At 40.9% G+C, this 9,135-nt stretch overlaps 1 pseudogene; it reads left to right on the top strand.

Moving 5' to 3' along the window:
- The first annotated feature begins 294 nt into the window (after positions 1–294).
- Positions 295–414, top strand: LOC136650424 (5S ribosomal RNA; annotated as a pseudogene).
- The last annotated feature ends 8,721 nt before the right edge of the window (positions 415–9,135 follow it).

The raw sequence follows: 9,135 nt of genomic DNA, 5'->3' as shown, positions 1-9,135 counted from the left end.
ATTTCAAGCCAGCCCTATTTTAGCAGAAAAGATTATTAAATCATGAGGAGAAGATACAATATACCTTGTTGTTGCTGTGGAGGCAAGCTGTCTCTTTCATTGAAGCTTATTTCTTGGTTGTGCTAAAAAAAAATAAAAAAAGTTCTCGGAGCAGTCAGATTAAAAAAAAATTGCTATATTAAAAATTGCTAAGTAAATAAGTCAATGCAACACACCCATTAGCAACTCGTAAAATATACCATCTAATATTGAGATTAGAAAAAGCAGAGGAAAGCTGTAATAAAGAGCTAACTAACTAACAGCAACTGTTACCCTGCAGATGCCCGATCTTGTCTGATCTCGGAAGCTAAGCAGGGTCAGGCCTGGTTAGTACTTGGATGGGAGACCGCTTGGGAATACCGGGTGCTGTAGGCTTATACCATAGTCTTTCGAGACTGAAGGTTGCCAACCAACAACAACTAACAGGCCAGTCCTGAGTTGCCCACTGCGCAGGGCTGCCACAGCACCAGAAATGGCAGCTCCTTCCGTCATCTTCCCCCAGGTAAGGGAAGCCCCACAATGGGGCTACTCGATTCTGTGGCGGCTCTTTAACCAGTGCAGAATCAAGAAGTCCCATGTCAGGCCATGTGGCCTGACATGGGGCTCCAGATCCAGTGGAGTTCGGCTCCACTAGTCCCACCCTCTCCCGCCCCGCTCTCTCCCCTGCCACACATTCCCCTGCCCCCTCCTACCACCTCCCCCCATCTTACCTCTCTGCCACCAGGCATTTTGCAAAGAATGCTTGGCAGTGGATCACTGGCCAGGACACTGATGCTGTCCAAGCACAGGCTCGGCCACAAATGTTTGCAGTAAGCCGGCATGCGAAGCAGAAGATCTGGCCCTGAGGCTGCAATTCTATACATATTTACAAATTCTATACAATGGGAAGTAAGTCCCATTGAACTCAATGGGGCTTACTTTGAACAGATATGCATAGGATTGTACTGTGAATGAATACATGAATGAATGAATGAATGAACATGTGACTATGGCCCACCTAACATGTCTACACATGTTGCCATGTAAGGGGCACAATTAGGAAGCTAAGGAAGGGATACACGGAGCAACTGCAGTGACGGAGAAGGGCCAGCAAGCCACTCCCTCTCCCCCTCCCACTTCAGTAAGCTCCTGTATAAAAGTGTGTGCCCACATCAAACTTTACACACCAGACCGCATAGATGCACGCCACACTTTACATGTGATAACAAAAATGTAAAAGGGATTGCTCTATCAGAATGTGCATTTCTGTTCAACATAACCAATTTTAAAAAGCAGCCTAATGCTTTCGGATCACATGTCGTGAATTTCATATCATTTTTATTCTCTAACTCTCATTTCGAAGAAGCAGTAGGAATCAAGAATGGAAACTATCTGGTGAATAATTTAATGTAACCAAGTGACAGTAAGAATTAAAGATGGAAACTAGCTGTTACTTAATTTAATCCAACCCACTGACAATGCCATTTCCCACTGTGTTAGTCTTAAATTGTTTTGCTTATCATTAAATGACTGAGCTACAACATTGTGCGTAGTGTAGGCTCTTTGGGTGAGAAATGTGCTTTGCACCTCAGTCTTCAGAATATCTGGTTTTTTGTTTAGACCAGTGGCTTCTAACTTTTTGACTTTCTGCAAACATTTTCCATAGCATATGTGTATGATAAGGTCCCTAAATGTCTATCATGGAACACTCATACCTTGCAAAGGATTTGGGGATTGGCCTGCCCAACGATCATTCCAAAGCAGATCTTTCACAGTCAATGTTTGAATGTGCCATGATTTCACTGCCACCCTACTGTGGACAACTGAAAATAAGATAGATGCAGAATCTCCCAAGCACTGAAGCTAGTTCCAGGGAGGTTCCATCACTTAAGTATTACTGAACTTAAGAATTACTGTGAAATATGAAGGTGGCTTGCTAGAATTCAATTTAGCAAATAATAATATTCTGGTTTTTTATTATTGGCATTTTCAAATGCCACTGACACTATCAGCCATACTACACTAGTCACACTTCAAAGGATGTCAAGTAGTACTTGACCCCATTGTAATGGTGACCAAATTGGTTGGGTGGTCTAACCCCAGTAATTGGTGTGGGGAAGGTGGGGTAAGATATTTTTAAATACATAACCTTTGCTGAGAGTTGGGATAGCTCGGTTAGAATGAAGTTCCAGCTATAGGACCAGTTCTGTGCCCTTTTTTTTTTAGTGTAATGGTATTTTCATTTCTAGTGGCAGTGAAACTTGCAAAAGTGGTGACCCCAAAAGGTGGTACAAGCAAAAATGGAACTTGCAAAAAAAAAAAAAAAAAAAAAGATTGAAAAACCCTTCATTAATAACTGAGATTGAGGCTGCAATCTTATTCACATTTTGTTCCATTGTTGATTATAATGGAACTTACTTCTGAATAGATAGGAATAGGATTGGGATGTAAACTGCAAATTATAGAGAACTCAATTCATACATACATACATAAGACCTTTATTGGCATAGAGAACCCAATTCAAATGTCTATGGATGCTTTACTCAACAAGTGTGACCAACCTAATTGTTCTACGTCCCTCTTGTTTAGAATGCCTGAACCATTCTTGGGGATGAGTCCTTGTTACATTAGGTTATTATATATGTCAAATAGATTGTTTCTATGCATGATAAAAGCACAGTTATCCATTAGCAGGGAACTATGAGATCATTGTCCAACTGGATGATGTTTTTCCCCCCTGAAGTTCCCACAAAGATATAAAATGTTATAATAATAATAATAATAACAACAACAAAAACAACAACAACAGGTATTTATATACTGCCTTTCTTGGTCTTTATTCAAGACGGTTTACATAGGCAGGCTTTATTTAAATCCCTTATTAAATAGGGATTTTTACAATTGAAAGAAGGTTCTTTCTTTCAAGAACCACTACATTCAGGTGTTTCATTCCGATCTGGCTTCATATTCTGGCCTCCATCCTCCCATGCTCAGAGCACATGGAATAGCTCGGCTTCAGCTTGTCAGCTGCTTCAAGGTCGCAAGGTGCCGGTGGCCTCGAACTGGCGACCTTGTGGATGTTATCTTCAGGCAGACGGAGGCTCTACCCTCTAGACCAGACCTCCTGCCCTCCTTATAACAGACCATTGGAAGGATCCCAAATTCATGGTACTTATCGAACCCAACAACTTTGAAAAGCCTCAAAAACAGAAATTGTCCCACTCATGGTGTGCAGAATACATGTTGGCTTCTTAATACAATTGTTGGATTCACCATGGAGTGATTGGGGAGAAATTACTTTGCAATAGGGGAAAAGGGGTTTGTGTTCTCCACCAGTATCAAGCAGCAGCCAAAGAGAGGAGGGACAGCATACCTGCGGTTGAAAGCAAGCAAGTTGGTAAAGAGAGCACTGTTCAGGTGCAGTCAAGCTGTGCACTGGCAGTGTTTTCTAAAGGCCATTGCTAACATAGACTGATTATGTCAGTGATGCAAGAAGACCACTAGAAACATACAATTTCCACTACTCTCAATGGTAGTGGCAGCAGTTTATAGCACTGGGTATCACCCCAGCAGCCAGTAAATCTCATTCCACAAGTCAGTTGTCTTCTAGGGCAACAATGCTTTTTATATTCTTGCTCCTGCAGACTAACATGTAGGCCCTCTTCTGAAAAGCACCACACTCAGCCAGCTCTATGCTCCCATTCAGCTTTCTTGTCATCATGGAGAAACTGTCGAACATTCCCATTCAATTGTGAAGCAGGCAGAACGATTATCTTGATCTGAGATGCATATACTGTCATTCTAATTGCACCCTAAGAGCCACATCCATCACATTAGTCCTAGGTCTTTAGATGCATGTATTTCTGTCTCAGATAGATTATTTGCTTAATAAAATTCAAATAGCCGTTCGCTTTATAATAAAACTATGCAACCATTCACTGAGCAATATAGCCACCAGATGAATTCAATTTGTGCAGCGCCATTAGAAAAGATTCAATCTGAACTTTGTTCCCGAGCTGTGATGCTCCATATAATGGAACATTTCTAAAGGAACTGTTGCATACTTGGGAAGCATGTACTGAATAGCACATTCGCACAGTCAAGACTGGCTAGCCTAGGACGCAGTATAACTCTGTTTCGGAGGAAAATTCAAGTCCATATTGTACAATTAGATGTCTACTTGTACCACTGAAAGCAAAGGGCCATTATTGTTCCTTTACACATGTGCTTTCGGTATGAATGACTCTCCACAAGACTCAGTGCACATGGGTGCACATGATGCAGTGTGCATCTGGACAGTATCTGGAGTGGGAGGCACATATGCATTTCCCACAGAGCAATCTAGTGGCTTTGTATGTATAGGTTACTCATATTTGGAGAACCTGTGTAGGTAGGCTGCATGCAGAAAAATGGTGATTTGGTTGTCCTGTACTATAGGAAGTATGTTCAGGACTTACATTAAGCACTATGTGCCTCAGGGTGGGATTAACTGGGGGAGTTAAAGGCCTCCATAGTGAGCCATATAGGAATCCTTCCTGTGTACTAAGTTGTATGCATGGGAAATTTATTATCAATTTGAATGCAAACTACTGTTGGAGTAGAAGGAACATTTACAACCATTTTAATTTAGTTTTATTATGCATTTTGCTTCTTATGTTACCATCAAACAACTTTCTGGAGTGCTTGTTTTCCAATTAGAGATCAGATTTCTTATTTTTTTTTTAAAGAATGCAAATATTGCAATTTTAAACCAACAAAGAAAATCATTATTTTATGATAAGTTGATATGTTCAACATTTTCCTGCAGCACTTCTCTGAAGTGTGCTCAGCAAAAAAACAAAAAAACAAAAGAAGTGCTCTGTTGATCCAAGGGGAAAAAGAAATGTAACTTGCCTTGATTGTGGGACCATTACAAGTTACTTTGGTCGCACACAGCCTGGAATGCCACAGAGTTAGGCACCGCAAATCCAGAAGGGCCAAGCAACTCAATACACCACAAAAGGCAAAAAAAATAAAAAAGTCATCATTTTCCTGATCAAAGAACTTCAAATATAGTGAATAATTAGAATCTGAATATCTCATTCAACACTCCTTCCATTACGGGCAGGGAGAAGAAGCTGTGCAGTCACACTTGTTCACCAGGTGCCAGCAGACCTGGACTCGCCACTGCTCATAACACTCAGCCTGAGTGGGGGGGGGGGCACTCTGGAACACTCCAGCAATGCCAATGACTATACTTATAATCATGGTCGAAGAGAGACCTGTATGGTTTATGTCACTGAATATATGGGCAGGGAATTGTGGCCAGTGTCATCACCTCACAATGTGCATACAGAAGCCCTGTTCTTAAAATCAATTTAGGTTCAGTATTAGCAGACGGAACAATAATCTACATGCATTCACTAATCTACACGTATTCACTTGAGTGTCTACATGGTGCATACAACTTTCATATACATAGGGCTTTCTTCCCATCATTCAGAACCTTTTGTTTCCAAGGTCTGAGAATCCCAAACATAACACACCATGTAAACATGCATAGATTGAGGTCATGGTCTGCCACAGTGACCCAGCTCCTCCTTGTATACTTGTTCATCTGCCAAGATATGTAATAAGAACAAGGTCAGAGTGAAAACACCATTTATCATGACATGTTGCATGCAGAGTACACCATGGGTACATGGTGATCACCCACTGATTAGCAATGTGTGTGGCAGCCCTAATTGCATCTAATACCACAGGAAAAAATCTAGACATGCAGAAAGAAACAAGTCAGTATTTTATATCCTCTTCATGTGCAATGGGCAGCTCAATTCTAATGTTGATGTGTACTGGCGCAGGTTCCCTGCACTAGCTCTTCGGTGTTGCAAACGTGCTGTAAGGCCTGTTTATGCTGACTCAAGAGCTGGCAGCGCTGGCGCAAGGATGCACACTGGCCTGTTGGCACCTCATCCCACAGCTATGCTGGCTGACACAGGAAGGTTTATGCTGGGCAGCATAGAGAAGGAAGGGGTGGTGGGAGGGCATTCCGGGGGTAGGGAGGAGTATTTCTGGGCAGGAGAGGGCAGAATGGGGGAGGATGGGGCCCAGGAGGGTTACGATCAGCAGTGGCAGTGCACTCTGTATCCCGACCCCTGTTCTCAAACCACAGAGCCCTACACGGGCTGCTCAGTCTTGTGCCAGCTAAATAGCTGGTGCAGATTCATGTAATCCCATAGGGCAGGCTGAGCTATTATATAGGGTAAGGGGTAAAATATTCCCTTATCCCAAGGTGATGTCCAGCAGCCTTCTACCTTTCACTGGATACAGTACAGGCCATGTGGCCTGGCTGTACTGGCACAGGATTAGGATTGCGCTGTCAGTTATAACTGAGACACAACATGGAATTCAGGTCACATGTCAGAATTTTTTTTTTTTCCACCTACATCCTCAGTCACAGTAAGTTACATAAATGAAAAACTGGCACATGAGCCAATCTAAATCTGGGATTCACACAATTTCTAGACAGAAGTAATGACTGGGTAGAATTCTATGCGTAAAATGCTGCTTAGAGGTAACACGCATGTGCGCGAGCACACATGGTGGGGAAGCCATTTCCTGTCATTTCAGCTTATGATATTCTATTGATACTTTTATCCAGGAACCATGTAGCTGGTATCATAGGCAACATTTGAGTGACATGAACACACATCATCATTTTGCCTTCAAATGTTAGTGGAGGGACTTAGAAAGAAACTGCAGGAAAGTGGGTTTTACATATGAAAATCAAATCTATGAATCATGCCACATTCCAGGATAACTGCAACCAATGCGGAGCATACAAAATAACAGTTTGACTTTATAAACTTTCTGGCGCCTTGGGCCATACATACTTCAGGTTACCTTCTCTTCCAGTACTATCATGACTACAGAGATCAACTGGGAGCACCTATTTGGCATCTATATGCCCTGCTTGAAAAACAAGGGTGCATGAGGAGGCTTTTGTTCTAGCTGTCTCACAACTGTGGAATTTCCTTCACATGAAGCTTGAATACTTTCTGGATGAGCTATAAAACCTTCTTCTGTAAAGTGGAATTCAATGGGCAGTCCTGAGTATATGTGATGTGACTTGAATTTAACTGGGCATTTTGTTTTTATTATATGTATCACATGTAACTGCTCTTACCCAACCACCCACCCGAAGGATGGGGCAAATTGTAATTGAACTAACTTGGGTGTGAGTATTCTGCTGGAAGTTACTTTCTCCTATGCTACTGGGCTGCATTGTAATAGAATTTTAGCATTCTGAGCAAGACACCTAAATATTTACTGGTCATGCAATATTTATTATTTATTTAAAAGATTGATATTCCGCCTTTCAGCCCAAAGTATAGGCATTCAGAAAAGCTCCCTACCTCCCACCAATACCATTCATTCACTAAATAATCAGTTTAATAAATCCTAGGAAATGCAAATGAACTATTGCTAAAAACCTGGAGGTTTTATTTGATATTTTAGGGATCATGGCGAGATGTGATAAACATCTCTATAACTATGTCTATTTAAATGAAAATAAATTAATTCAGGGTAAGCCCACTACCTTTACAGCAGAAAAATTATTCTCCCCTTGAATTTATTCCCCCCCCCCTATTTTTTGTTTATGTCATTTATTTTGTGTGCTAGATCCATTTCATTAGGAAGTGTGGCTGCCCCAATATGAAACACAAAGCTCTATCAGAAGACAGGATGCTACCTAATCATTTTTTCAACTCACACTTAATTTTCCATGGCCAATTGGCTTTACACAGCAAGACAGCCTTGGAACCAAAAACAAAATCCTTGGAAACCCCTTCCAGGGGTTCTGCTGTGATCAAGAGAACTCCCTTTTCCTGTAAAGACAATCACATTACTGGAGTTAGGAGATTCTGGCAAGGAAGAAAATTGTATCGGACAAACAGCTCTAGCAGAATTGTATATCCTACATTGTTTTAACAGAGACTTTAATTTATTGTGTGTTCAAATTATGCTCTCTCTCTCTCTCTCTCTCTCTCTCACACACACACACACACACACACACACACACACACACACACCCCAAAACAAAGCATTGTAAGCTATATCTACTTTTGGGCATATGAAAAAAAAAACATGGTATCTCTACACAAAAATCTTTTCCAATTGGATTCATTGATTCCATAACTTTATCTACAAATGATTTCATTTGTATCTGGAATAGAGGAAAACAAGCTTTTATCCATAGCTTTAAAATGATGAGTTTAAATGAAATCCAGACAAACTGGAAGCCAGACAATGCTTTCTTCATTGAATTCCATTGCAGAATATGGTATGCTAAAAAAGAACAACACTGAAGAATCCTTACTGGTCCAGCATTTAATTTGACTGCCAATATACTTGAAAGCGTTTTATTATGCAGCTAATTCTCTTCTCCTTATATTTCTATTGCCTGGAGGCGGAGGAGAGACGCAGCTTTGTACTGAGAGCAGAAGTTTGGAGTACTGTAATATCAGCCTGCCTTAGGTTCATATCTCCTATTTGTCCATTCTCCTGAAACTCCTTCCTCTGGCCTCCGCCTCTTTCTCTTTCCTTATCCCTTTCATGGATCCCCTGCTTCTTCTATCCTTCCTCAACCAGATGTTCTGCCTGCCCTGCCCCTCTGTGGGGTCACAGTAACTCAGCCAATCACTGCGAGAGATTTAATCACCTTCACAAAATTCCTGAAGGATTTATAATATAAACTTCATCATGGGAGATCAGTTGAAAAGTTGAGATTAGTTGACTGTTGAAAAGTCGTATATTTTCCATTCTGGTGTATTAAATCTATACATGGATAGATACCAGCAACCACGCATTGCTTTATACCAGCCTCTTCCATTGTTTAGAATAGGTGCCTACATTTTTAGCTAAGACCTGAATAGATGCAGGGAGTATAGCTTCATCGAAATTTATATGTATACACTCATGTAACTATGTTGGTATAAAAGGGAGATATTCACTCTTGCATCAACTTGATTTCATGTATGGTATCCATAAAATGAGGTGATTGAAAACTTAAACAAAATAATTCAATAAATAATATTGTGATCAATTAAACATAAGAGCCCCTAATCTCCATGAAGA

The sequence above is a fragment of the Tiliqua scincoides genome, chromosome 4 (genome assembly GCF_035046505.1).
Source record: "Tiliqua scincoides isolate rTilSci1 chromosome 4, rTilSci1.hap2, whole genome shotgun sequence".
Lineage (NCBI taxonomy): Eukaryota > Metazoa > Chordata > Lepidosauria > Squamata > Scincidae > Tiliqua > Tiliqua scincoides.
Note: the sequence above shows the minus strand (reverse complement) of the source record. Positions and strands in the feature narration are given on the sequence as shown.